A 24,478-nucleotide genomic window follows, 5' to 3' on the forward strand; every position below is an offset into this window, starting at 1 on the left:
CGTAAAATTGCTTGCTCTTACAGGCATTACTCGTTTAATGTGCTATATAGGTCACATCGTCGCACCAATATTCAGCCGTTTCATAGACGTCTCGTTTTTAACACAAACGTAGAAACTAAATCCCTGAGCCTATCGCTGATACTTCCTCGGCGAGAAACGCTTATTACAGAAAATTTAGACTAAACGAAGGTTCCACCGAGATTCGAACTCGGATCGCTGGATTCAGAGTCCAGAGTGCTAACCGTTACACCATGGAACCAGACACGAGTATGGGACGCGTAAATACATTTAGCAGTATTCTGACGTACTTCAGACACTTCCTACTTGCATTTTTTAACCTAATTGACACGATCGAGCATTATAAAACTTAATCTGGGCAATGTTTGCAGTTGCAGCCGATGACTGCATTTCCTGTGCGTCTATATGGGCGCGCTGAGTAGCAGTGTGTGGAAACGAAAGACAGGGACGGACGTAAAGCAATCAGAACGAACAGGAAAGTATGCAGAGCCTCTGGTAGCTCAGTTGGGACAGTCGGCCCTCGGCGGCCGTGGTGAGCGGACGTGTGGTGCTTACGTCGCCGCTGCTGCTGGCTGTTGTGGTGAGTGCCGCCTTTGCTGTACACAGTGACGTGTTATTGTTTGGACTATGTGTAGGATTCCAACATGAGTCACTTAACACGACGGGATACTTTGAAGTTTGTGTTTGATTCAAACTATGCAAGACCAAAATCGTTTGAATTAGAATCGTGGATTGAGGAAGCTTTGAAACGATCCTTTGATGACATTCTTGGAGTCCATTTATCGATAGTTAGCAGCACTGCCTATATAAAGTTTAAATCTGCCGAAATCTGTGAACAAATCATTGACTCTTGTAGTGGTCGTTTGAAGTTTAAGCATTGTGATGGGAATGTTGGAGAGGTTCTCGTGTCTCATGCAGGGTTTGGTGTCCGCACCGTTCGAATATTCGAACTACCGTTTGAAGTACCCGCTTAACACATCAACGCTGCTTTGGACAGCTATGGTAAGGTCATTAGCAATGTTGCCGAAAAGTGGTTGTCTTTCAAAGTCCCTGTTTTGAACGGTGTTCGTCAGGTCAAGATGGAGTTGAAGAGACACATCCCGTCATATCTCACTATTTGTGGATACAGGGCGATCGTTATGTACGACGGTCAACCTAGAACTTGTGCAGGTTGTGGTGCCACTGATCACGTTCGCGCTCAGTGTATGCAGCGACGAGTGACGCAATTACCACCTGGCGAAAGGACGGCAACTAACAGGATGTCGACACTGCCTCTCACATATGTAGCGGCATTCCGCTCGACCACGGCCGCGGCGGTGCAACCTGACGTGGTCACAGATCCCAGGGCTTCGGACACTGATCTAGATACGCCCATGGACACTTCCAGTCTGGCCGGCATCGCTGTTCCTACTACAGAAGTACCGGTGGCCAGTAGCATCCCGGCGGTTCCGTCTTTAGACAGCCACCAAGAGGTTGCTCACTCCCAGGAAGCTCACACTGGTCGCCACGTTAACAGCAATATGGATCCCATTTCAGTTCAGAATGCACTTCCTCCTGCTCAGGACTCCACTTCTTCCTCGTCGGCTGCAGAACTTCAAAGAGTCGAAACTTCTCCCAAGAAACACAAGAAAAGGAGGATCGCCCACAAAGATGCCGCCCACACCGCACCACCTTTGCGCGAAAAAGGGGCGCAAATTGCCCGTTCCTTGCCTGACGTCTCTCTTGACGACCCCACTGAACAGCCGCTGCATGAGACCCCACAGGTCTCGGACGTCTCCGTGCCCCACCCCGATGGTGACGGCCAGGTCGCTGCGAACGAGGAACAGAACCCTCGTGAGGACCTCAGGGATACCCCCGATCATCAATCTCAAAATGATCAGGGCTCAATTGGCGAGGTGGCCGCTGTTCATGTGGTCAATTGGGCAGATGACACTGACGATGTAATAATGGACCAGAGCCTGTCTGTGGTAGGGCCATCTCCAGGAAATTTACCCGCATTACCGGTCGGCGACTTAAGTACGACACGACCTGTCTCAAAACACCCGACGGGGGACGATGATTACCTATCTGATACCTACTAAAGGTTATAATTTTCTGTGCTTCTGCATATCTACTTTGCTTTTTTCTCTTTCTGCCAACATTTAGCAGTTCATGCAGTCCTACCAGGATTATAAGTTAGCTACAATTAACGTTAATAGAATTACTTCTGTACAGAAGCTCTCTAGCTTTCGTGATTATTTATACAGCTGCGATGCTGATATTGTGCTGTTGCAGGAGGTCGATGATAAATTTCAGCCTGACATTCCTGGCTACCAATTACTCAAAAACACCACCCCAGACAGTTCTTCAGGTACCGCTCTATTAACCAAAGTGGGCGTGGCCGTCTCCGACGTTGAACGACTCGAAAATGGCAGGGGTATAGCGTGCCTTATCAACGGCATTAGATTTGTTAATGTATATGCCCCTTCCGGGAATCAGAATAGAACGAGACGAGCTCAGTTCTTTGCCACTGACTTATTATATCTTTTGCGCCGCAGCCGGGAGGACGTGGTTATCGGAGGCGATTTTAATTGTGTTTTGAAGCCAAAGGACCAATGGCCGAACTTTAATGGATGTGCTACTCTCGGCGAAACAGTACGTCAATTAGAGCTGGAGGATACGTGGGAAATAACACACGGGGAACAACGGTGCTTCACGTACCATACTGCACAAATGGCCAGCCGCCTCGACAGGATCTACGTGGGGAAAAACCTGCGAGAGCGGGTATCTTCCTCGGAAACGTGGCCCCTGTATTTTTCCGACCATTTAGCTTACCATTGTATCATTCGTATGGCGCGCCAGCAAACTTTCCGTGGTCGGACAGGATGGAAACTTAACGTCAGTATTCTCAGGGAACAGGAGTTACGAGACCGTCTACAAGACGCCTGGGAAATTTGTTTACGTCGACGACCAACATTCCCATCGGTAACGCAGTGGTGGTGCCGTTGTGCAAAACCTAGGCTTATTCGTTGTTTGAAGGCGTATAGTTCTGACAGGAGCCGGATGCAGAAAGAGACTTTTGAATTTTATTTTCGCTGTCTCCGTGACTTGTATTCTGAAGCACATGTCACGCAGGAACAATTTCTTCAGATTAAACGGATCAAATCAAAGTTGACGCTCCTCAAACGCAGGCAAATGGAAGGCGTTAAAATCCGTTCGCGAGATAGCGCCGGCACTTCTGACGAACAACCATCCGCCTTCCACCTAGGGACAGAGAAACGCCGCGCACGACAAAAATTGATTACCCGCTTACGAACTGAAGACGGTACCTTTGTGACGACCCAGGCTGAAATTAAGGAGTCTCTAACGGCCTACTACGAGCGACTATACAGAGCACAACCAGCCGATGATGCGGCAATCGCGGCGATGCATGCATATCTTCCGACAACGCTCGATGAGGACGACAGGCAATTGTTGATCAGTGATGTCACCGCGGTGGAGATTCGGGAGGCACTGAGCAGGGCTCAGGCCAACAAATCGCCCGGCATTGATGGTCTGCCGATTGAATTTTATAAGCAGTTCTGGGACCTCCTCGAACATTGTTTTGTTTGCATCTGCAATGAACTGCGCGCCGGCCAACAGTTACCAGCTGGTTTCAATGACAGCCTGATCGTTTTGGTCCCAAAAGAATACCCCCATCAGGATATTGCCAAATTCCGCCCTATCTCCCTGTTGAACTCTGACTACAAGATTGTGGCCCGCGTCATAGCAGGTAGACTTAAACATGTCCTTGCAAAAATTATACATCACAGCCAGGCAGCAGCGGTCCCGGGCCGCACGATCTTTAAATGTCTTGCCGATTACAGGGAGCTCGTTTCGTTTACTGCAATCACACGCCCGGAAGCAGCAATCTTGGCTTTAGATCAATGTCAGGCCTTTGATCGGATCCTGCATCGCTACCTCTTCCACACCATGAACCACTTAGGATTTGGTGACGGCTTTACTGCAATGGTCAGCAACATGTACACCTCGGCCACTTCTCAGATCATCGTCAATGGTCAATTCACCCGGCGGATTCCGATTCAGCGGTCAATCAGACAGGGCTGTCCCATGTCCATGTGTCTCTTCGTGATCGCAATTGAGCCACTTGTAAGGATGCTGAATTGTAACCTTCCAGGTTTAAACCTGTATTCCAGCACCCTCAAATGCATTGCGTACGCCGACGATGTGGGTGTCATTGTGCGTTCGGAACAAGACCTCACGGCCGTTAGGAATAGTATCACCGATTACGAGCGAGCCTCCGGTTCTCAGCTAAACTATGGAAAGACTTGCCTCCTGCCTATAGGCAGTGGATTTCGCACAGACGCCCCTTTGACGTACAGAAGATGTGCGACTCTCAAACTTCTTGGTATCAAGATGAGCAGTTGCCCCCTACGAACAACGGTAGACAATTGGAAACATCTTTTGGCTATGTCTCGGGGCTGCTTACAGTATCATAAAGGCAGAGAACAGGACTTATTGCAGAGAGTTCATTTCGTTAATACCATGATTCTCTCGAAAATTTGGTATGTCGGGCAAATACTTCCTGTGGTCGACAGTGTTGCGAGGAAAATTATGTCGGCAGTAGGTTGGTACATCTGGAGGGGTGACATCTTCAAGGTGGGCATCAATGTCATCACTCTCCCACCAGACAAAGGCGGCCTCGGCCTGACGGATGTTCAAACCAAATGTAAGGCACTCTTGATCCGGCGTACACTGCAGCTCTGCCACGAATATCCTGACAGTGCGCTGAGTATGGCCATACGCACATTTCAGCCTCAGACTATGCACATCCCCATCAACCTTCGGGAAACGCATTTCAAAGCAAACCACATTAGGATGTTTCTTTTGGAAAGTAGTTATCTCCAAATGAAATCGAGAGTCCCGCTACGTGACCTTACCACTGCCAACCTCTACCGGCTACTGAACGACACAGGCAGGGTCAACCGCATGGAACTGAAGTATCCCTCTAAAGACTGGGCTCTAATCTGGAAGACTATACATAACAAAGTGCTAGATACCGGTATTCGATCACTGTGGTATAAAGTTGTTAATGAAACTCTACCCACAGCCGAAAAACTTCATAAAATACATTTGTCAGCTACTGACAAATGTAGGGAGTGCGGCCTTGTCGACACTTTGCAACACAGATGTGTTTGTGGTGCGAACAGTCTTATTTGGGAATGGTGTAGAATGACCATGGCTTTGATCTGCCGCACGGCACGACGGCACATCTCTCTTACGTCCGTGCTCCAACCCGACGACGCGTACTACCCCACAACCAAGGCAAACACCTGGACGTGGTTGGCTGGACACACCCTATGTTACTTGCTTGGCGCCCAGGAGGGGCGTTCATACCTGGACTACAGATTATACCTCGCCACACAGGCACAACTGCTAATGCAGGATGTCAAACATAGGCAAAAGTTTGCAAATTATATCTTAGCGCTCCAAATCACGACCCTGTAAACGAATTCAGTAAGGTTTCTTCCACGGCCACGTATATATCCACCTTCTCAAATATAAATGAAAATCTCAATAAATAAATTACAAATAAAAAAAAAAAAAAACAAATATGTCCAACGACAACAATGAAACAACGAAAAAGAAGAAAAGGAACAAAGTCGACATTCATGGTGTCTGCAGTAGTCACTGATTGGAATGTTCATGCTTGGTGTTTTAAATGTCTGTTTAACCTAGCCCTTCGTCTCCGTTAATTCAGCAGGAATTTGATTTACATTCTCCCAACATGGATGGTGAAGCTGACCATTCGTTTGGACGTGGTGTCCACTGGGTTTTTCGTTTATGTTTTATGTTTGCAAACTTACATGGAAGATGTATCCGTTTCACTCAACTGCGAACATTACTTGCTTCTTTATTTCTTTGACGTCGACGAGGGAAGATGAAACAGGATTTATTTCTTCATTTTTTTTTTCTTTCCTTCTTCTTCAACTCATTCCGCGGCAACATGGATTTCATCATTTCTCTTTTCCACATTCGTATGCAGAGCGCAGTTTTTGGCGCCTGAGTCGTTCGGAGCTAAGAGAAGGCGACTTGGGAAACCACACAGCAAAAATGGAATATATCAGACTAGTCCAAGCCATCGCTTGGGGAAGCCAAAGGCATAACAAACTTTCGAGAAGACGAGCTTTGAATGACGTCGGCACCCTGCACCTCCGCATGCAGTAAAATCAAATAAACAATATTAACAGAAACAAAAAAAAAACAAAAAACAAAAAAAAAACAAAAAAAACAACAAAAATAAAACAAAAACAACAATAAAAAAGAAAAAAAATAATAAAAAAAAATTTTTCAATATCACTTCAAACACCAAGGAATCAAAATATAACAACTATACATTTCAGAATATCCACAGTGAAATAGCATCACAAGAGTATAGCATCGAAGCTAGCCGAAGAAGGCAAAAAAGGTGAGCGAATGGATGGGCTGTATGGGGAGATGGGAGGCCCAAAAAAAAAAAAAAAAAAAAAAAAAAAAGTTGGTAGAGCGGTGGACTGTAGTGGAGGATTCACAGTTATCCATAGGTCGCTGGTTCAAATCCGGCCCAGAGGACTGTTTTTCTAATCTCAGGAGCAAAGAGGCTCCAGAGCATGCCCACTCGGTCAGAACCTCCCTATGTTTTAAACCTATTTTAAAGGAAATTCATTTGCTCAGCTTGTAATAGCTAGTTGATAATCATGGGATTCTTAGCCTTCGTAGGATAATGATATTTCTCCGAATTATCGTAAAATTGCTTGCTCTTACAGGCATTACTCGTTTAATGTGCTATATAGGTCACATCGTCGCACCAATATTCAGCCGTTTCACAGACGTCTCGTTTTTAACACAAACGTAGAAACTAAATCCCTGAGCCTATCGCTGATACTTCCTCGGCGAGAAACGCTTATTACAGAAAATTTAGACTAAACGAAGGTTCCACCGAGATTCGAACTCGGATCGCTGGATTCAGAGTCCAGAGTGCTAACCGTTACACCATGGAACCAGACACGAGTATGGGACGCGTAAATACATTTAGCAGTATTCTGACGTACTTCAGACACTTCCTACTTGCATTTTTTAACCTAATTGACACGATCGAGCATTATAAAACTTAATCTGGGCAATGTTTGCAGTTGCAGCCGATGACTGCATTTCCTGTGCGTCTATATGGGCGCGCTGAGTAGCAGTGTGTGGAAACGAAAGACAGGGACGGACGTAAAGCAATCAGAACGAACAGGAAAGTATGCAGAGCCTCTGGTAGCTCAGTTGGTAGAGCGGTGGACTGTAGTGGAGGATTCACAGTTATCCATAGGTCGCTGGTTCAAATCCGGCCCAGAGGACTGTTTTTCTAATCTCAGGAGCAAAGAGGCTCCAGAGCATGCCCACTCGGTCAGAACCTCCCTATGTTTTAAACCTATTTTAAAGGAAATTCATTTGCTCAGCTTGTAATAGCTAGTTGATAATCATGGGATTCTTAGCCTTCGTAGGATAATGATATTTCTCCGAATTATCGTAAAATTGCTTGCTCTTACAGGCATTACTCGTTTAATGTGCTATATAGGTCACATCGTCGCACCAATATTCAGCCGTTTCATAGACGTCTCGTTTTTAACACAAACGTAGAAACTAAATCCCTGAGCCTATCGCTGATACTTCCTCGGCGAGAAACGCTTATTACAGAAAATTTAGACTAAACGAAGGTTCCACCGAGATTCGAACTCGGATCGCTGGATTCAGAGTCCAGAGTGCTAACCGTTACACCATGGAACCAGACACGAGTATGGGACGCGTAAATACATTTAGCAGTATTCTGACGTACTTCAGACACTTCCTACTTGCATTTTTTAACCTAATTGACACGATCGAGCATTATAAAACTTAATCTGGGCAATGTTTGCAGTTGCAGCCGATGACTGCATTTCCTGTGCGTCTATATGGGCGCGCTGAGTAGCAGTGTGTGGAAACGAAAGACAGGGACGGACGTAAAGCAATCAGAACGAACAGGAAAGTATGCAGAGCCTCTGGTAGCTCAGTTGGTAGAGCGGTGGACTGTAGTGGAGGATTCACAGTTATCCATAGGTCGCTGGTTCAAATCCGGCCCAGAGGACTGTTTTTCTAATCTCAGGAGCAAAGAGGCTCCAGAGCATGCCCACTCGGTCAGAACCTCCCTATGTTTTAAACCTATTTTAAAGGAAATTCATTTGCTCAGCTTGTAATAGCTAGTTGATAATCATGGGATTCTTAGCCTTCGTAGGATAATGATATTTCTCCGAATTATCGTAAAATTGCTTGCTCTTACAGGCATTACTCGTTTAATGTGCTATATAGGTCACATCGTCGCACCAATATTCAGCCGTTTCATAGACGTCTCGTTTTTAACACAAACGTAGAAACTAAATCCCTGAGCCTATCGCTGATACTTCCTCGGCGAGAAACGCTTATTACAGAAAATTTAGACTAAACGAAGGTTCCACCGAGATTCGAACTCGGATCGCTGGATTCAGAGTCCAGAGTGCTAACCGTTACACCATGGAACCAGACACGAGTATGGGACGCGTAAATACATTTAGCAGTATTCTGACGTACTTCAGACACTTCCTACTTGCATTTTTTAACCTAATTGACACGATCGAGCATTATAAAACTTAATCTGGGCAATGTTTGCAGTTGCAGCCGATGACTGCATTTCCTGTGCGTCTATATGGGCGCGCTGAGTAGCAGTGTGTGGAAACGAAAGACAGGGACGGACGTAAAGCAATCAGAACGGACAGGAAAGTATGCAGAGCCTCTGGTAGCTCAGTTGGTAGAGCGGTGGACTGTAGTGGAGGATTCACAGTTATCCATAGGTCGCTGGTTCAAATCCGGCCCAGAGGACTGTTTTTCTAATCTCAGGAGCAAAGAGGCTCCAGAGCATGCCCACTCGGTCAGAACCTCCCTATGTTTTAAACCTATTTTAAAGGAAATTCATTTGCTCAGCTTGTAATAGCTAGTTGATAATCATGGGATTCTTAGCCTTCGTAGGATAATGATATTTCTCCGAATTATCGTAAAATTGCTTGCTCTTACAGGCATTACTCGTTTAATGTGCTATATAGGTCACATCGTCGCACCAATATTCAGCCGTTTCATAGACGTCTCGTTTTTAACACAAACGTAGAAACTAAATCCCTGAGCCTATCGCTGATACTTCCTCGGCGAGAAACGCTTATTACAGAAAATTTAGACTAAACGAAGGTTCCACCGAGATTCGAACTCGGATCGCTGGATTCAGAGTCCAGAGTGCTAACCGTTACACCATGGAACCAGACACGAGTATGGGACGCGTAAATACATTTAGCAGTATTCTGACGTACTTCAGACACTTCCTACTTGCATTTTTTAACCTAATTGACACGATCGAGCATTATAAAACTTAATCTGGGCAATGTTTGCAGTTGCAGCCGATGACTGCATTTCCTGTGCGTCTATATGGGCGCGCTGAGTAGCAGTGTGTGGAAACGAAAGACAGGGACGGACGTAAAGCAATCAGAACGAACAGGAAAGTATGCAGAGCCTCTGGTAGCTCAGTTGGTAGAGCGGTGGACTGTAGTGGAGGATTCACAGTTATCCATAGGTCGCTGGTTCAAATCCGGCCCAGAGGACTGTTTTTCTAATCTCAGGAGCAAAGAGGCTCCAGAGCATGCCCACTCGGTCAGAACCTCCCTATGTTTTAAACCTATTTTAAAGGAAATTCATTTGCTCAGCTTGTAATAGCTAGTTGATAATCATGGGATTCTTAGCCTTCGTAGGATAATGATATTTCTCCGAATTATCGTAAAATTGCTTGCTCTTACAGGCATTACTCGTTTAATGTGCTATATAGGTCACATCGTCGCACCAATATTCAGCCGTTTCATAGACGTCTCGTTTTTAACACAAACGTAGAAACTAAATCCCTGAGCCTATCGCTGATACTTCCTCGGCGAGAAACGCTTATTACAGAAAATTTAGACTAAACGAAGGTTCCACCGAGATTCGAACTCGGATCGCTGGATTCAGAGTCCAGAGTGCTAACCGTTACACCATGGAACCAGACACGAGTATGGGACGCGTAAATACATTTAGCAGTATTCTGACGTACTTCAGACACTTCCTACTTGCATTTTTTAACCTAATTGACACGATCGAGCATTATAAAACTTAATCTGGGCAATGTTTGCAGTTGCAGCCGATGACTGCATTTCCTGTGCGTCTATATGGGCGCGCTGAGTAGCAGTGTGTGGAAACGAAAGACAGGGACGGACGTAAAGCAATCAGAACGAACAGGAAAGTATGCAGAGCCTCTGGTAGCTCAGTTGGTAGAGCGGTGGACTGTAGTGGAGGATTCACAGTTATCCATAGGTCGCTGGTTCAAATCCGGCCCAGAGGACTGTTTTTCTAATCTCAGGAGCAAAGAGGCTCCAGAGCATGCCCACTCGGTCAGAACCTCCCTATGTTTTAAACCTATTTTAAAGGAAATTCATTTGCTCAGCTTGTAATAGCTAGTTGATAATCATGGGATTCTTAGCCTTCGTAGGATAATGATATTTCTCCGAATTATCGTAAAATTGCTTGCTCTTACAGGCATTACTCGTTTAATGTGCTATATAGGTCACATCGTCGCACCAATATTCAGCCGTTTCATAGACGTCTCGTTTTTAACACAAACGTAGAAACTAAATCCCTGAGCCTATCGCTGATACTTCCTCGGCGAGAAACGCTTATTACAGAAAATTTAGACTAAACGAAGGTTCCACCGAGATTCGAACTCGGATCGCTGGATTCAGAGTCCAGAGTGCTAACCGTTACACCATGGAACCAGACACGAGTATGGGACGCGTAAATACATTTAGCAGTATTCTGACGTACTTCAGACACTTCCTACTTGCATTTTTTAACCTAATTGACACGATCGAGCATTATAAAACTTAATCTGGGCAATGTTTGCAGTTGCAGCCGATGACTGCATTTCCTGTGCGTCTATATGGGCGCGCTGAGTAGCAGTGTGTGGAAACGAAAGACAGGGACGGACGTAAAGCAATCAGAACGGACAGGAAAGTATGCAGAGCCTCTGGTAGCTCAGTTGGTAGAGCGGTGGACTGTAGTGGAGGATTCACAGTTATCCATAGGTCGCTGGTTCAAATCCGGCCCAGAGGACTGTTTTTCTAATCTCAGGAGCAAAGAGGCTCCAGAGCATGCCCACTCGGTCAGAACCTCCCTATGTTTTAAACCTATTTTAAAGGAAATTCATTTGCTCAGCTTGTAATAGCTAGTTGATAATCATGGGATTCTTAGCCTTCGTAGGATAATGATATTTCTCCGAATTATCGTAAAATTGCTTGCTCTTACAGGCATTACTCGTTTAATGTGCTATATAGGTCACATCGTCGCACCAATATTCAGCCGTTTCATAGACGTCTCGTTTTTAACACAAACGTAGAAACTAAATCCCTGAGCCTATCGCTGATACTTCCTCGGCGAGAAACGCTTATTACAGAAAATTTAGACTAAACGAAGGTTCCACCGAGATTCGAACTCGGATCGCTGGATTCAGAGTCCAGAGTGCTAACCGTTACACCATGGAACCAGACACGAGTATGGGACGCGTAAATACATTTAGCAGTATTCTGACGTACTTCAGACACTTCCTACTTGCATTTTTTAACCTAATTGACACGATCGAGCATTATAAAACTTAATCTGGGCAATGTTTGCAGTTGCAGCCGATGACTGCATTTCCTGTGCGTCTATATGGGCGCGCTGAGTAGCAGTGTGTGGAAACGAAAGACAGGGACGGACGTAAAGCAATCAGAACGAACAGGAAAGTATGCAGAGCCTCTGGTAGCTCAGTTGGTAGAGCGGTGGACTGTAGTGGAGGATTCACAGTTATCCATAGGTCGCTGGTTCAAATCCGGCCCAGAGGACTGTTTTTCTAATCTCAGGAGCAAAGAGGCTCCAGAGCATGCCCACTCGGTCAGAACCTCCCTATGTTTTAAACCTATTTTAAAGGAAATTCATTTGCTCAGCTTGTAATAGCTAGTTGATAATCATGGGATTCTTAGCCTTCGTAGGATAATGATATTTCTCCGAATTATCGTAAAATTGCTTGCTCTTACAGGCATTACTCGTTTAATGTGCTATATAGGTCACATCGTCGCACCAATATTCAGCCGTTTCATAGACGTCTCGTTTTTAACACAAACGTAGAAACTAAATCCCTGAGCCTATCGCTGATACTTCCTCGGCGAGAAACGCTTATTACAGAAAATTTAGACTAAACGAAGGTTCCACCGAGATTCGAACTCGGATCGCTGGATTCAGAGTCCAGAGTGCTAACCGTTACACCATGGAACCAGACACGAGTATGGGACGCGTAAATACATTTAGCAGTATTCTGACGTACTTCAGACACTTCCTACTTGCATTTTTTAACCTAATTGACACGATCGAGCATTATAAAACTTAATCTGGGCAATGTTTGCAGTTGCAGCCGATGACTGCATTTCCTGTGCGTCTATATGGGCGCGCTGAGTAGCAGTGTGTGGAAACGAAAGACAGGGACGGACGTAAAGCAATCAGAACGAACAGGAAAGTATGCAGAGCCTCTGGTAGCTCAGTTGGTAGAGCGGTGGACTGTAGTGGAGGATTCACAGTTATCCATAGGTCGCTGGTTCAAATCCGGCCCAGAGGACTGTTTTTCTAATCTCAGGAGCAAAGAGGCTCCAGAGCATGCCCACTCGGTCAGAACCTCCCTATGTTTTAAACCTATTTTAAAGGAAATTCATTTGCTCAGCTTGTAATAGCTAGTTGATAATCATGGGATTCTTAGCCTTCGTAGGATAATGATATTTCTCCGAATTATCGTAAAATTGCTTGCTCTTACAGGCATTACTCGTTTAATGTGCTATATAGGTCACATCGTCGCACCAATATTCAGCCGTTTCATAGACGTCTCGTTTTTAACACAAACGTAGAAACTAAATCCCTGAGCCTATCGCTGATACTTCCTCGGCGAGAAACGCTTATTACAGAAAATTTAGACTAAACGAAGGTTCCACCGAGATTCGAACTCGGATCGCTGGATTCAGAGTCCAGAGTGCTAACCGTTACACCATGGAACCAGACACGAGTATGGGACGCGTAAATACATTTAGCAGTATTCTGACGTACTTCAGACACTTCCTACTTGCATTTTTTAACCTAATTGACACGATCGAGCATTATAAAACTTAATCTGGGCAATGTTTGCAGTTGCAGCCGATGACTGCATTTCCTGTGCGTCTATATGGGCGCGCTGAGTAGCAGTGTGTGGAAACGAAAGACAGGGACGGACGTAAAGCAATCAGAACGAACAGGAAAGTATGCAGAGCCTCTGGTAGCTCAGTTGGTAGAGCGGTGGACTGTAGTGGAGGATTCACAGTTATCCATAGGTCGCTGGTTCAAATCCGGCCCAGAGGACTGTTTTTCTAATCTCAGGAGCAAAGAGGCTCCAGAGCATGCCCACTCGGTCAGAACCTCCCTATGTTTTAAACCTATTTTAAAGGAAATTCATTTGCTCAGCTTGTAATAGCTAGTTGATAATCATGGGATTCTTAGCCTTCGTAGGATAATGATATTTCTCCGAATTATCGTAAAATTGCTTGCTCTTACAGGCATTACTCGTTTAATGTGCTATATAGGTCACATCGTCGCACCAATATTCAGCCGTTTCATAGACGTCTCGTTTTTAACACAAACGTAGAAACTAAATCCCTGAGCCTATCGCTGATACTTCCTCGGCGAGAAACGCTTATTACAGAAAATTTAGACTAAACGAAGGTTCCACCGAGATTCGAACTCGGATCGCTGGATTCAGAGTCCAGAGTGCTAACCGTTACACCATGGAACCAGACACGAGTATGGGACGCGTAAATACATTTAGCAGTATTCTGACGTACTTCAGACACTTCCTACTTGCATTTTTTAACCTAATTGACACGATCGAGCATTATAAAACTTAATCTGGGCAATGTTTGCAGTTGCAGCCGATGACTGCATTTCCTGTGCGTCTATATGGGCGCGCTGAGTAGCAGTGTGTGGAAACGAAAGACAGGGACGGACGTAAAGCAATCAGAACGAACAGGAAAGTATGCAGAGCCTCTGGTAGCTCAGTTGGTAGAGCGGTGGACTGTAGTGGAGGATTCACAGTTATCCATAGGTCGCTGGTTCAAATCCGGCCCAGAGGACTGTTTTTCTAATCTCAGGAGCAAAGAGGCTCCAGAGCATGCCCACTCGGTCAGAACCTCCCTATGTTTTAAACCTATTTTAAAGGAAATTCATTTGCTCAGCTTGTAATAGCTAGTTGATAATCATGGGATTCTTAGCCTTCGTAGGATAATGATATTTCTCCGAATTATCGTAAAATTGCTTGCTCTTACAGGCATTACTCGTTTAATGTGCTATATAGGTCACATCGTCGCACCAATATTCAGCCGTTTCATAGACGTCTCGTTTTTAACACAAACGTAGAAACTAAATCCCTGAGCCTATCGCTGATACTTCCTCGGCGAGAAACGCTTATTACAGAAAATTTAGACTAAACGAAGGTTCCACCGAGATTCGAACTCGGATCGCTGGATTCAGAGTCCAGAGTGCTAACCGTTACACCATGGAACCAGACACGAGTATGGGACGCGTAAATACATTTAGCAGTATTCTGACGTACTTCAGACACTTCCTACTTGCATTTTTTAACCTAATTGACACGATCGAGCATTATAAAACTTAATCTGGGCAATGTTTGCAGTTGCAGCCGATGACTGCATTTCCTGTGCGTCTATATGGGCGCGCTGAGTAGCAGTGTGTGGAAACGAAAGACAGGGACGGACGTAAAGCAATCAGAACGAACAGGAAAGTATGCAGAGCCTCTGGTAGCTCAGTTGGTAGAGCGGTGGACTGTAGTGGAGGATTCACAGTTATCCATAGGTCGCTGGTTCAAATCCGGCCCAGAGGACTGTTTTTCTAATCTCAGGAGCAAAGAGGCTCCAGAGCATGCCCACTCGGTCAGAACCTCCCTATGTTTTAAACCTATTTTAAAGGAAATTCATTTGCTCAGCTTGTAATAGCTAGTTGATAATCATGGGATTCTTAGCCTTCGTAGGATAATGATATTTCTCCGAATTATCGTAAAATTGCTTGCTCTTACAGGCATTACTCGTTTAATGTGCTATATAGGTCACATCGTCGCACCAATATTCAGCCGTTTCATAGACGTCTCGTTTTTAACACAAACGTAGAAACTAAATCCCTGAGCCTATCGCTGATACTTCCTCGGCGAGAAACGCTTATTACAGAAAATTTAGACTAAACGAAGGTTCCACCGAGATTCGAACTCGGATCGCTGGATTCAGAGTCCAGAGTGCTAACCGTTACACCATGGAACCAGACACGAGTATGGGACGCGTAAATACATTTAGCAGTATTCTGACGTACTTCAGACACTTCCTACTTGCATTTTTTAACCTAATTGACACGATCGAGCATTATAAAACTTAATCTGGGCAATGTTTGCAGTTGCAGCCGATGACTGCATTTCCTGTGCGTCTATATGGGCGCGCTGAGTAGCAGTGTGTGGAAACGAAAGACAGGGACGGACGTAAAGCAATCAGAACGAACAGGAAAGTATGCAGAGCCTCTGGTAGCTCAGTTGGTAGAGCGGTGGACTGTAGTGGAGGATTCACAGTTATCCATAGGTCGCTGGTTCAAATCCGGCCCAGAGGACTGTTTTTCTAATCTCAGGAGCAAAGAGGCTCCAGAGCATGCCCACTCGGTCAGAACCTCCCTATGTTTTAAACCTATTTTAAAGGAAATTCATTTGCTCAGCTTGTAATAGCTAGTTGATAATCATGGGATTCTTAGCCTTCGTAGGATAATGATATTTCTCCGAATTATCGTAAAATTGCTTGCTCTTACAGGCATTACTCGTTTAATGTGCTATATAGGTCACATCGTCGCACCAATATTCAGCCGTTTCATAGACGTCTCGTTTTTAACACAAACGTAGAAACTAAATCCCTGAGCCTATCGCTGATACTTCCTCGGCGAGAAACGCTTATTACAGAAAATTTAGACTAAACGAAGGTTCCACCGAGATTCGAACTCGGATCGCTGGATTCAGAGTCCAGAGTGCTAACCGTTACACCATGGAACCAGACACGAGTATGGGACGCGTAAATACATTTAGCAGTATTCTGACGTACTTCAGACACTTCCTACTTGCATTTTTTAACCTAATTGACACGATCGAGCATTATAAAACTTAATCTGGGCAATGTTTGCAGTTGCAGCCGATGACTGCATTTCCTGTGCGTCTATATGGGCGCGCTGAGTAGCAGTGTGTGGAAACGAAAGACAGGGACGGACGTAAAGCAATCAGAACGAACAGGAAAGTATGCAGAGCCTCTGGTAGCTCAGTTGGTAGAGCGGTGGACTGTAGTGGAGGATTCACAGTTATCCATAGGTCGCTGGTTCAAATCCGGCCCAGAGGACTGTTTTTCTAATCTCAGGAGCAAAGAGGCTCCAGAGCATGCCCACTCGGTCAGAACCTCCCTATGTTTTAAACCTATTTTAAAGGAAATTCATTTGCTCAGCTTGTAATAGCTAGTTGATAATCATGGGATTCTTAGCCTTCGTAGGATAATGATATTTCTCCGAATTATCGTAAAATTGCTTGCTCTTACAGGCATTACTCGTTTAATGTGCTATATAGGTCACATCGTCGCACCAATATTCAGCCGTTTCATAGACGTCTCGTTTTTAACACAAACGTAGAAACTAAATCCCTGAGCCTATCGCTGATACTTCCTCGGCGAGAAACGCTTATTACAGAAAATTTAGACTAAACGAAGGTTCCACCGAGATTCGAACTCGGATCGCTGGATTCAGAGTCCAGAGTGCTAACCGTTACACCATGGAACCAGACACGAGTATGGGACGCGTAAATACATTTAGCAGTATTCTGACGTACTTCAGACACTTCCTACTTGCATTTTTTAACCTAATTGACACGATCGAGCATTATAAAACTTAATCTGGGCAATGTTTGCAGTTGCAGCCGATGACTGCATTTCCTGTGCGTCTATATGGGCGCGCTGAGTAGCAGTGTGTGGAAACGAAAGACAGGGACGGACGTAAAGCAATCAGAACGAACAGGAAAGTATGCAGAGCCTCTGGTAGCTCAGTTGGTAGAGCGGTGGACTGTAGTGGAGGATTCACAGTTATCCATAGGTCGCTGGTTCAAATCCGGCCCAGAGGACTGTTTTTCTAATCTCAGGAGCAAAGAGGCTCCAGAGCATGCCCACTCGGTCAGAACCTCCCTATGTTTTAAACCTATTTTAAAGGAAATTCATTTGCTCAGCTTGTAATAGCTAGTTGATAATCATGGGATTCTTAGCCTTCGTAGGATAATGATATTTCTCCGAATTATCGTAAAATTGCTTGCTCTTACAGGCATTACTCGTTTAATGTGCTATATAGGTCACATCGTCGCACCAATATTCAGCCGTTTCATAGACGTCTCGTTTTTAACACAAACGTAGAAACTAAATCCCTGAGCCTATCGCTGATACTTCCTCGGCGAGAAACGCTTATTACAGAAAATTTAGACTAAACGAAGGTTCCACCGAGATTCGAACTCGGATCGCTGGATTCAGAGTCCAGAGTGCTAACCGTTACACCATGGAACCAGACACGGGTATGGGACGCGTAAATACATTTAGCAGTATTCTGACGTACTTCAGACACTTCCTACTTGCATTTTTTAACCTAATTGACACGATCGAGCATTATAAAACTTAATCTGGGCAATGTTTGCAGTTGCAGCCGATGACTGCATTTCCTGTGCGTCTATATGGGCGCGCTGAGTAGCAGTGTGTGGAAACGAAAGACAGGGACGGACGTAAAGCAATCAGAACGAACAGGAAAGTATGCAGAGCCTCTGGTAGCTCAGTTGGTAGAGCGGTGGACTGTAGTGGAGGATTCACAGTTATCCATAGGTCGCTGGTTCAAATCCGGCCCAGAGGACTGTTTTTCTAATCTCAGGAGCAAAGAGGCTCCAGAGCATGCCCACTCGGTCAGAACCTCCCTATGTTTTAAACCTATTTTAAAGGAAATTCATTTGCTCAGCTTGTAATAGCTAGTTGATAATCATGGGATTCTTAGCCTTCGTAGGATAATGATATTTCTCCGAATTATCGTAAAATTGCTTGCTCTTACAGGCATTACTCGTTTAATGTGCTATATAGGTCACATCGTCGCACCAATATTCAGCCGTTTCATAGACGTCTCGTTTTTAACACAAACGTAGAAACTAAATCCCTGAGCCTATCGCTGATACTTCCTCGGCGAGAAACGCTTATTACAGAAAATTTAGACTAAACGAAGGTTCCACCGAGATTCGAACTCGGATCGCTGGATTCAGAGTCCAGAGTGCTAACCGTTACACCATGGAACCAGACACGAGTATGGGACGCGTAAATACATTTAGCAGTATTCTGACGTACTTCAGACACTTCCTACTTGCATTTTTTAACCTAATTGACACGATCGAGCATTATAAAACTTAATCTGGGCAATGTTTGCAGTTGCAGCCGATGACTGCATTTCCTGTGCGTCTATATGGGCGCGCTGAGTAGCAGTGTGTGGAAACGAAAGACAGGGACGGACGTAAAGCAATCAGAACGAACAGGAAAGTATGCAGAGCCTCTGGTAGCTCAGTTGGTAGAGCGGTGGACTGTAGTGGAGGATTCACAGTTATCCATAGGTCGCTGGTTCAAATCCGGCCCAGAGGACTGTTTTTCTAATCTCAGGAGCAAAGAGGCTCCAGAGCATGCCCACTCGGTCAGAACCTCCCTATGTTTTAAACCTATTTTAAAGGAAATTCATTTGCTCAGCTTGTAATAGCTAGTTGATAATCATGGGATTCTTAGCCTTCGTAGGATAATGATATTTCTCCGAATTATCGTAAAATTGCTTGCTCTTACAGGCATTACTCGTTTAATGTGCTATATAGGTCACATCGTCGCACCAATATTCAGCCGTTTCATAGACGTCTCGTTTTTAACACAAACGTAGAAACTAAATCCCTGAGCCTATCGCTGATACTTCCTCGGCGAGAAACGCTTATTACAGAAAATTTAGACTAAACGAAGGTTCCACCGAGATTCGAACTCGGATCGCTGGATTCAGAGTCCAGAGTGCTAACCGTTACACCATGGAACCAGACACGAGTATGGGACGCGTAAATACATTTAGCAGTATTCTGACGTACTTCAGACACTTCCTACTTGCATTTTTTAACCTAATTGACACGATCGAGCATTATAAAACTTAATCTGGGCAATGTTTGCAGTTGCAGCCGATGACTGCATTTCCTGTGCGTCTATATGGGCGCGCTGAGTAGCAGTGTGTGGAAACGAAAGACAGGGACGGACGTAAAGCAATCAGAACGAACAGGAAAGTATGCAGAGCCTCTGGTAGCTCAGTTGGTAGAGCGGTGGACTGTAGTGGAGGATTCACAGTTATCCATAGGTCGCTGGTTCAAATCCGGCCCAGAGGACTGTTTTTCTAATCTCAGGAGCAAAGAGGCTCCAGAGCATGCCCACTCGGTCAGAACCTCCCTATGTTTTAAACCTATTTTAAAGGAAATTCATTTGCTCAGCTTGTAATAGCTAGTTGATAATCATGGGATTCTTAGCCTTCGTAGGATAATGATATTTCTCCGAATTATCGTAAAATTGCTTGCTCTTACAGGCATTACTCGTTTAATGTGCTATATAGGTCACATCGTCGCACCAATATTCAGCCGTTTCATAGACGTCTCGTTTTTAACACAAACGTAGAAACTAAATACCTGAGCCTATCGCTGATACTTCCTCGGCGAGAAACGCTTATTACAGAAAATTTAGACTAAACGAAGGTTCCACCGAGATTCGAACTCGGATCGCTGGATTCAGAGTCCAGAGTGCTAACCGTTACACCATGGAACCAGACACGAGTATGGGACGCGTAAATACATTTAGCAGTATTCTGACGTACTTCAGACACTTCCTACTTGCATTTTTTAACCTAATTGACACGATCGAGCATTATAAAACTTAATCTGGGCAATGTTTGCAGTTGCAGCCGATGACTGCATTTCCTGTGCGTCTATATGGGCGCGCTGAGTAGCAGTGTGTGGAAACGAAAGACAGGGACGGACGTAAAGCAATCAGAACGAACAGGAAAGTATGCAGAGCCTCTGGTAGCTCAGTTGGTAGAGCGGTGGACTGTAGTGGAGGATTCACAGTTATCCATAGGTCGCTGGTTCAAATCCGGCCCAGAGGACTGTTTTTCTAATCTCAGGAGCAAAGAGGCTCCAGAGCATGCCCACTCGGTCAGAACCTCCCTATGTTTTAAACCTATTTTAAAGGAAATTCATTTGCTCAGCTTGTAATAGCTAGTTGATAATCATGGGATTCTTAGCCTTCGTAGGATAATGATATTTCTCCGAATTATCGTAAAATTGCTTGCTCTTACAGGCATTACTCGTTTAATGTGCTATATAGGTCACATCGTCGCACCAATATTCAGCCGTTTCATAGACGTCTCGTTTTTAACACAAACGTAGAAACTAAATCCCTGAGCCTATCGCTGATACTTCCTCGGCGAGAAACGCTTATTACAGAAAATTTAGACTAAACGAAGGTTCCACCGAGATTCGAACTCGGATCGCTGGATTCAGAGTCCAGAGTGCTAACCGTTACACCATGGAACCAGACACGAGTATGGGACGCGTAAATACATTTAGCAGTATTCTGACGTACTTCAGACACTTCCTACTTGCATTTTTTAACCTAATTGACACGATCGAGCATTATAAAACTTAATCTGGGCAATGTTTGCAGTTGCAGCCGATGACTGCATTTCCTGTGCGTCTATATGGGCGCGCTGAGTAGCAGTGTGTGGAAACGAAAGACAGGGACGGACGTAAAGCAATCAGAACGAACAGGAAAGTATGCAGAGCCTCTGGTAGCTCAGTTGGTAGAGCGGTGGACTGTAGTGGAGGATTCACAGTTATCCATAGGTCGCTGGTTCAAATCCGGCCCAGAGGACTGTTTTTCTAATCTCAGGAGCAAAGAGGCTCCAGAGCATGCCCACTCGGTCAGAACCTCCCTATGTTTTAAACCTATTTTAAAGGAAATTCATTTGCTCAGCTTGTAATAGCTAGTTGATAATCATGGGATTCTTAGCCTTCGTAGGATAATGATATTTCTCCGAATTATCGTAAAATTGCTTGCTCTTACAGGCATTACTCGTTTAATGTGCTATATAGGTCACATCGTCGCACCAATATTCAGCCGTTTCATAGACGTCTCGTTTTTAACACAAACGTAGAAACTAAATCCCTGAGCCTATCGCTGATACTTCCTCGGCGAGAAACGCTTATTACAGAAAATTTAGACTAAACGAAGGTTCCACCGAGATTCGAACTCGGATCGCTGGATTCAGAGTCCAGAGTGCTAACCGTTACACCATGGAACCAGACACGAGTATGGGACGCGTAAATACATTTAGCAGTATTCTGACGTACTTCAGACACTTCCTACTTGCATTTTTTAACCTAATTGACACGATCGAGCATTATAAAACTTAATCTGGGCAATGTTTGCAGTTGCAGCCGATGACTGCATTTCCTGTGCGTCTATATGGGCGCGCTGAGTAGCAGTGTGTGGAAACGAAAGACAGGGACGGACGTAAAGCAATCAGAACGAACAGGAAAGTATGCAGAGCCTCTGGTAGCTCAGTTGGTAGAGCGGTGGACTGTAGTGGAGGATTCACAGTTATCCATAGGTCGCTGGTTCAAATCCGGCCCAGAGGACTGTTTTTCTAATCTCAGGAGCAAAGAGGCTCCAGAGCATGCCCACTCGGTCAGAACCTCCCTATGTTTTAAACCTATTTTAAAGGAAATTCATTTGCTCAGCTTGTAATAGCTAGTTGATAATCATGGGATTCTTAGCCTTCGTAGGATAATGATATTTCTCCGAATTATCGTAAAATTGCTTGCTCTTACAGGCATTACTCGTTTAATGTGCTATATAGGTCACATCGTCGCACCAATATTCAGCCGTTTCATAGACGTCTCGTTTTTAACACAAACGTAGAAACTAAATACCTGAGCCTATCGCTGATACTTCCTCGGCGAGAAACGCTTATTACAGAAAATTTAGACTAAACGAAGGTTCCACCGAGATTCGAACTCGGATCGCTGGATTCAGAGTCCAGAGTGCTAACCGTTACACCATGGAACCAAACACGAGTATGGGACGCGTAAATACATTTAGCAGTATTCTGACGTACTTCAGACACTTCCTACTTGCATTTTTTAACCTAATTGACACGATCGAGCATTATAAAACTTAATCTGGGCAATGTTTGCAGTTGCAGCCGATGACTGCATTTCCTGTGCGTCTATATGGGCGCGCTGAGTAGCAGTGTGTGGAAACGAAAGACAGGGACGGACGTAAAGCAATCAGAACGAACAGGAAAGTATGCAGAGCCTCTGGTAGCTCAGTTGGTAGAGCGGTGGACTGTAGTGGAGGATTCACAGTTATCCATAGGTCGCTGGTTCAAATCCGGCCCAGAGGACTGTTTTTCTAATCTCAGGAGCAAAGAGGCTCCAGAGCATGCCCACTCGGTCAGAACCTCCCTATGTTTTAAACCTATTTTAAAGGAAATTCATTTGCTCAGCTTGTAATAGCTAGTTGATAATCATGGGATTCTTAGCCTTCGTAGGATAATGATATTTCTCCGAATTATCGTAAAATTGCTTGCTCTTACAGGCATTACTCGTTTAATGTGCTATATAGGTCACATCGTCGCACCAATATTCAGCCGTTTCATAGACGTCTCGTTTTTAACACAAACGTAGAAACTAAATCCCTGAGCCTATCGCTGATACTTCCTCGGCGAGAAACGCTTATTACAGAAAATTTAGACTAAACGAGGGTTCCACCGAGATTCGAACTCGGATCGCTGGATTCAGAGTCCAGAGTGCTAACCGTTACACCATGGAACCAGACACGAGTATGGGACGCGTAAATACATTTAGCAGTATTCTGACGTACTTCAGACACTTCCTACTTGCATTTTTTAACCTAATTGACACGATCGAGCATTATAAAACTTAATCTGGGCAATGTTTGCAGTTGCAGCCGATGACTGCATTTCCTGTGCGTCTATATGGGCGCGCTGAGTAGCAGTGTGTGGAAACGAAAGACAGGGACGGACGTAAAGCAATCAGAACGAACAGGAAAGTATGCAGAGCCTCTGGTAGCTCAGTTGGTAGAGCGGTGGACTGTAGTGGAGGATTCACAGTTATCCATAGGTCGCTGGTTCAAATCCGGCCCAGAGGACTGTTTTTCTAATCTCAGGAGCAAAGAGGCTCCAGAGCATGCCCACTCGGTCAGAACCTCCCTATGTTTTAAACCTATTTTAAAGGAAATTCATTTGCTCAGCTTGTAATAGCTAGTTGATAATCATGGGATTCTTAGCCTTCGTAGGATAATGATATTTCTCCGAATTATCGTAAAATTGCTTGCTCTTACAGGCATTACTCGTTTAATGTGCTATATAGGTCACATCGTCGCACCAATATTCAGCCGTTTCATAGACGTCTCGTTTTTAACACAAACGTAGAAACTAAATCCCTGAGCCTATCGCTGATACTTCCTCGGCGAGAAACGCTTATTACAGAAAATTTAGACTAAACGAAGGTTCCACCGAGATTCGAACTCGGATCGCTGGATTCAGAGTCCAGAGTGCTAACCGTTACACCATGGAACCAGACACGAGTATGGGACGCGTAAATACATTTAGCAGTATTCTGACGTACTTCAGACACTTCCTACTTGCATTTTTTAACCTAATTGACACGATCGAGCATTATAAAACTTAATCTGGGCAATGTTTGCAGTTGCAGCCGATGACTGCATTTCCTGTGCGTCTATATGGGCGCGCTGAGTAGCAGTGTGTGGAAACGAAAGACAGGGACGGACGTAAAGCAATCAGAACGAACAGGAAAGTATGCAGAGCCTCTGGTAGCTCAGTTGGTAGAGCGGTGGACTGTAGTGGAGGATTCACAGTTATCCATAGGTCGCTGGTTCAAATCCGGCCCAGAGGACTGTTTTTCTAATCTCAGGAGCAAAGAGGCTCCAGAGCATGCCCACTCGGTCAGAACCTCCCTATGTTTTAAACCTATTTTAAAGGAAATTCATTTGCTCAGCTTGTAATAGCTAGTTGATAATCATGGGATTCTTAGCCTTCGTAGGATAATGATATTTCTCCGAATTATCGTAAAATTGCTTGCTCTTACAGGCATTACTCGTTTAATGTGCTATATAGGTCACAT

At 44.7% G+C, this 24,478-nt stretch overlaps 47 non-coding genes across 47 annotated transcripts; 23 read left to right on the top strand and 24 right to left on the bottom strand.

Moving 5' to 3' along the window:
* Window positions 1-187: 187 nt before the first annotated feature.
* Trnaq-cug lies at window positions 188-259 on the bottom strand. Its single transcript has one exon. It is a non-coding gene; the product is annotated as a tRNA-Gln (tRNA).
* Window positions 260-6,967: 6,708 nt separating this feature from the next.
* Trnaq-cug lies at window positions 6,968-7,039 on the bottom strand. Its single transcript has one exon. It is a non-coding gene; the product is annotated as a tRNA-Gln (tRNA).
* Window positions 7,040-7,287: 248 nt separating this feature from the next.
* Trnay-gua lies at window positions 7,288-7,376 on the top strand. Its single transcript is given in 2 exon segments — window positions 7,288-7,324; window positions 7,341-7,376. It is a non-coding gene; the product is annotated as a tRNA-Tyr (tRNA).
* A 358-nt stretch (window positions 7,377-7,734) lies between these two features.
* On the bottom strand, window positions 7,735-7,806 carry Trnaq-cug. The gene has a single exon. It is a non-coding gene; the product is annotated as a tRNA-Gln (tRNA).
* A 248-nt stretch (window positions 7,807-8,054) lies between these two features.
* On the top strand, window positions 8,055-8,143 carry Trnay-gua. The gene is given in 2 exon segments: window positions 8,055-8,091; window positions 8,108-8,143. It is a non-coding gene; the product is annotated as a tRNA-Tyr (tRNA).
* A 358-nt stretch (window positions 8,144-8,501) lies between these two features.
* Trnaq-cug lies at window positions 8,502-8,573 on the bottom strand. Its single transcript has one exon. It is a non-coding gene; the product is annotated as a tRNA-Gln (tRNA).
* Window positions 8,574-8,821: 248 nt separating this feature from the next.
* Window positions 8,822-8,910, top strand: Trnay-gua. Its single transcript is given in 2 exon segments — window positions 8,822-8,858; window positions 8,875-8,910. It is a non-coding gene; the product is annotated as a tRNA-Tyr (tRNA).
* Window positions 8,911-9,268: 358 nt separating this feature from the next.
* On the bottom strand, window positions 9,269-9,340 carry Trnaq-cug. The gene has a single exon. It is a non-coding gene; the product is annotated as a tRNA-Gln (tRNA).
* Window positions 9,341-9,588: 248 nt separating this feature from the next.
* On the top strand, window positions 9,589-9,677 carry Trnay-gua. Its single transcript is given in 2 exon segments — window positions 9,589-9,625; window positions 9,642-9,677. It is a non-coding gene; the product is annotated as a tRNA-Tyr (tRNA).
* A 358-nt stretch (window positions 9,678-10,035) lies between these two features.
* Window positions 10,036-10,107, bottom strand: Trnaq-cug. Its single transcript has one exon. It is a non-coding gene; the product is annotated as a tRNA-Gln (tRNA).
* A 248-nt stretch (window positions 10,108-10,355) lies between these two features.
* On the top strand, window positions 10,356-10,444 carry Trnay-gua. Its single transcript is given in 2 exon segments — window positions 10,356-10,392; window positions 10,409-10,444. It is a non-coding gene; the product is annotated as a tRNA-Tyr (tRNA).
* A 358-nt stretch (window positions 10,445-10,802) lies between these two features.
* Window positions 10,803-10,874, bottom strand: Trnaq-cug. Its single transcript has one exon. It is a non-coding gene; the product is annotated as a tRNA-Gln (tRNA).
* Window positions 10,875-11,122: 248 nt separating this feature from the next.
* Trnay-gua lies at window positions 11,123-11,211 on the top strand. The gene is given in 2 exon segments: window positions 11,123-11,159; window positions 11,176-11,211. It is a non-coding gene; the product is annotated as a tRNA-Tyr (tRNA).
* A 358-nt stretch (window positions 11,212-11,569) lies between these two features.
* On the bottom strand, window positions 11,570-11,641 carry Trnaq-cug. Its single transcript has one exon. It is a non-coding gene; the product is annotated as a tRNA-Gln (tRNA).
* Window positions 11,642-11,889: 248 nt separating this feature from the next.
* On the top strand, window positions 11,890-11,978 carry Trnay-gua. Its single transcript is given in 2 exon segments — window positions 11,890-11,926; window positions 11,943-11,978. It is a non-coding gene; the product is annotated as a tRNA-Tyr (tRNA).
* Window positions 11,979-12,336: 358 nt separating this feature from the next.
* Trnaq-cug lies at window positions 12,337-12,408 on the bottom strand. Its single transcript has one exon. It is a non-coding gene; the product is annotated as a tRNA-Gln (tRNA).
* Window positions 12,409-12,656: 248 nt separating this feature from the next.
* On the top strand, window positions 12,657-12,745 carry Trnay-gua. The gene is given in 2 exon segments: window positions 12,657-12,693; window positions 12,710-12,745. It is a non-coding gene; the product is annotated as a tRNA-Tyr (tRNA).
* Window positions 12,746-13,103: 358 nt separating this feature from the next.
* Window positions 13,104-13,175, bottom strand: Trnaq-cug. Its single transcript has one exon. It is a non-coding gene; the product is annotated as a tRNA-Gln (tRNA).
* Window positions 13,176-13,423: 248 nt separating this feature from the next.
* Window positions 13,424-13,512, top strand: Trnay-gua. The gene is given in 2 exon segments: window positions 13,424-13,460; window positions 13,477-13,512. It is a non-coding gene; the product is annotated as a tRNA-Tyr (tRNA).
* A 358-nt stretch (window positions 13,513-13,870) lies between these two features.
* Window positions 13,871-13,942, bottom strand: Trnaq-cug. Its single transcript has one exon. It is a non-coding gene; the product is annotated as a tRNA-Gln (tRNA).
* Window positions 13,943-14,190: 248 nt separating this feature from the next.
* On the top strand, window positions 14,191-14,279 carry Trnay-gua. The gene is given in 2 exon segments: window positions 14,191-14,227; window positions 14,244-14,279. It is a non-coding gene; the product is annotated as a tRNA-Tyr (tRNA).
* A 358-nt stretch (window positions 14,280-14,637) lies between these two features.
* Window positions 14,638-14,709, bottom strand: Trnaq-cug. Its single transcript has one exon. It is a non-coding gene; the product is annotated as a tRNA-Gln (tRNA).
* A 248-nt stretch (window positions 14,710-14,957) lies between these two features.
* Trnay-gua lies at window positions 14,958-15,046 on the top strand. Its single transcript is given in 2 exon segments — window positions 14,958-14,994; window positions 15,011-15,046. It is a non-coding gene; the product is annotated as a tRNA-Tyr (tRNA).
* Window positions 15,047-15,404: 358 nt separating this feature from the next.
* On the bottom strand, window positions 15,405-15,476 carry Trnaq-cug. Its single transcript has one exon. It is a non-coding gene; the product is annotated as a tRNA-Gln (tRNA).
* Window positions 15,477-15,724: 248 nt separating this feature from the next.
* On the top strand, window positions 15,725-15,813 carry Trnay-gua. The gene is given in 2 exon segments: window positions 15,725-15,761; window positions 15,778-15,813. It is a non-coding gene; the product is annotated as a tRNA-Tyr (tRNA).
* A 358-nt stretch (window positions 15,814-16,171) lies between these two features.
* Window positions 16,172-16,243, bottom strand: Trnaq-cug. The gene has a single exon. It is a non-coding gene; the product is annotated as a tRNA-Gln (tRNA).
* Window positions 16,244-16,491: 248 nt separating this feature from the next.
* Window positions 16,492-16,580, top strand: Trnay-gua. The gene is given in 2 exon segments: window positions 16,492-16,528; window positions 16,545-16,580. It is a non-coding gene; the product is annotated as a tRNA-Tyr (tRNA).
* Window positions 16,581-16,938: 358 nt separating this feature from the next.
* Window positions 16,939-17,010, bottom strand: Trnaq-cug. Its single transcript has one exon. It is a non-coding gene; the product is annotated as a tRNA-Gln (tRNA).
* Window positions 17,011-17,258: 248 nt separating this feature from the next.
* Window positions 17,259-17,347, top strand: Trnay-gua. The gene is given in 2 exon segments: window positions 17,259-17,295; window positions 17,312-17,347. It is a non-coding gene; the product is annotated as a tRNA-Tyr (tRNA).
* A 358-nt stretch (window positions 17,348-17,705) lies between these two features.
* Window positions 17,706-17,777, bottom strand: Trnaq-cug. Its single transcript has one exon. It is a non-coding gene; the product is annotated as a tRNA-Gln (tRNA).
* Window positions 17,778-18,025: 248 nt separating this feature from the next.
* Window positions 18,026-18,114, top strand: Trnay-gua. The gene is given in 2 exon segments: window positions 18,026-18,062; window positions 18,079-18,114. It is a non-coding gene; the product is annotated as a tRNA-Tyr (tRNA).
* A 358-nt stretch (window positions 18,115-18,472) lies between these two features.
* On the bottom strand, window positions 18,473-18,544 carry Trnaq-cug. Its single transcript has one exon. It is a non-coding gene; the product is annotated as a tRNA-Gln (tRNA).
* Window positions 18,545-18,792: 248 nt separating this feature from the next.
* On the top strand, window positions 18,793-18,881 carry Trnay-gua. The gene is given in 2 exon segments: window positions 18,793-18,829; window positions 18,846-18,881. It is a non-coding gene; the product is annotated as a tRNA-Tyr (tRNA).
* Window positions 18,882-19,239: 358 nt separating this feature from the next.
* Window positions 19,240-19,311, bottom strand: Trnaq-cug. The gene has a single exon. It is a non-coding gene; the product is annotated as a tRNA-Gln (tRNA).
* Window positions 19,312-19,559: 248 nt separating this feature from the next.
* Window positions 19,560-19,648, top strand: Trnay-gua. Its single transcript is given in 2 exon segments — window positions 19,560-19,596; window positions 19,613-19,648. It is a non-coding gene; the product is annotated as a tRNA-Tyr (tRNA).
* A 358-nt stretch (window positions 19,649-20,006) lies between these two features.
* On the bottom strand, window positions 20,007-20,078 carry Trnaq-cug. Its single transcript has one exon. It is a non-coding gene; the product is annotated as a tRNA-Gln (tRNA).
* Window positions 20,079-20,326: 248 nt separating this feature from the next.
* Trnay-gua lies at window positions 20,327-20,415 on the top strand. Its single transcript is given in 2 exon segments — window positions 20,327-20,363; window positions 20,380-20,415. It is a non-coding gene; the product is annotated as a tRNA-Tyr (tRNA).
* Window positions 20,416-20,773: 358 nt separating this feature from the next.
* Window positions 20,774-20,845, bottom strand: Trnaq-cug. The gene has a single exon. It is a non-coding gene; the product is annotated as a tRNA-Gln (tRNA).
* A 248-nt stretch (window positions 20,846-21,093) lies between these two features.
* On the top strand, window positions 21,094-21,182 carry Trnay-gua. Its single transcript is given in 2 exon segments — window positions 21,094-21,130; window positions 21,147-21,182. It is a non-coding gene; the product is annotated as a tRNA-Tyr (tRNA).
* A 358-nt stretch (window positions 21,183-21,540) lies between these two features.
* Window positions 21,541-21,612, bottom strand: Trnaq-cug. Its single transcript has one exon. It is a non-coding gene; the product is annotated as a tRNA-Gln (tRNA).
* A 248-nt stretch (window positions 21,613-21,860) lies between these two features.
* Trnay-gua lies at window positions 21,861-21,949 on the top strand. Its single transcript is given in 2 exon segments — window positions 21,861-21,897; window positions 21,914-21,949. It is a non-coding gene; the product is annotated as a tRNA-Tyr (tRNA).
* Window positions 21,950-22,307: 358 nt separating this feature from the next.
* On the bottom strand, window positions 22,308-22,379 carry Trnaq-cug. The gene has a single exon. It is a non-coding gene; the product is annotated as a tRNA-Gln (tRNA).
* A 248-nt stretch (window positions 22,380-22,627) lies between these two features.
* Trnay-gua lies at window positions 22,628-22,716 on the top strand. The gene is given in 2 exon segments: window positions 22,628-22,664; window positions 22,681-22,716. It is a non-coding gene; the product is annotated as a tRNA-Tyr (tRNA).
* Window positions 22,717-23,074: 358 nt separating this feature from the next.
* Window positions 23,075-23,146, bottom strand: Trnaq-cug. The gene has a single exon. It is a non-coding gene; the product is annotated as a tRNA-Gln (tRNA).
* Window positions 23,147-23,394: 248 nt separating this feature from the next.
* Trnay-gua lies at window positions 23,395-23,483 on the top strand. The gene is given in 2 exon segments: window positions 23,395-23,431; window positions 23,448-23,483. It is a non-coding gene; the product is annotated as a tRNA-Tyr (tRNA).
* Window positions 23,484-23,841: 358 nt separating this feature from the next.
* Trnaq-cug lies at window positions 23,842-23,913 on the bottom strand. The gene has a single exon. It is a non-coding gene; the product is annotated as a tRNA-Gln (tRNA).
* Window positions 23,914-24,161: 248 nt separating this feature from the next.
* Window positions 24,162-24,250, top strand: Trnay-gua. The gene is given in 2 exon segments: window positions 24,162-24,198; window positions 24,215-24,250. It is a non-coding gene; the product is annotated as a tRNA-Tyr (tRNA).
* The last annotated feature ends 228 nt before the right edge of the window (window positions 24,251-24,478 follow it).

Source organism: Schistocerca americana, unplaced genomic scaffold (genome assembly GCF_021461395.2).
Source record: "Schistocerca americana isolate TAMUIC-IGC-003095 unplaced genomic scaffold, iqSchAmer2.1 HiC_scaffold_204, whole genome shotgun sequence".
Lineage (NCBI taxonomy): Eukaryota > Metazoa > Arthropoda > Insecta > Orthoptera > Acrididae > Schistocerca > Schistocerca americana.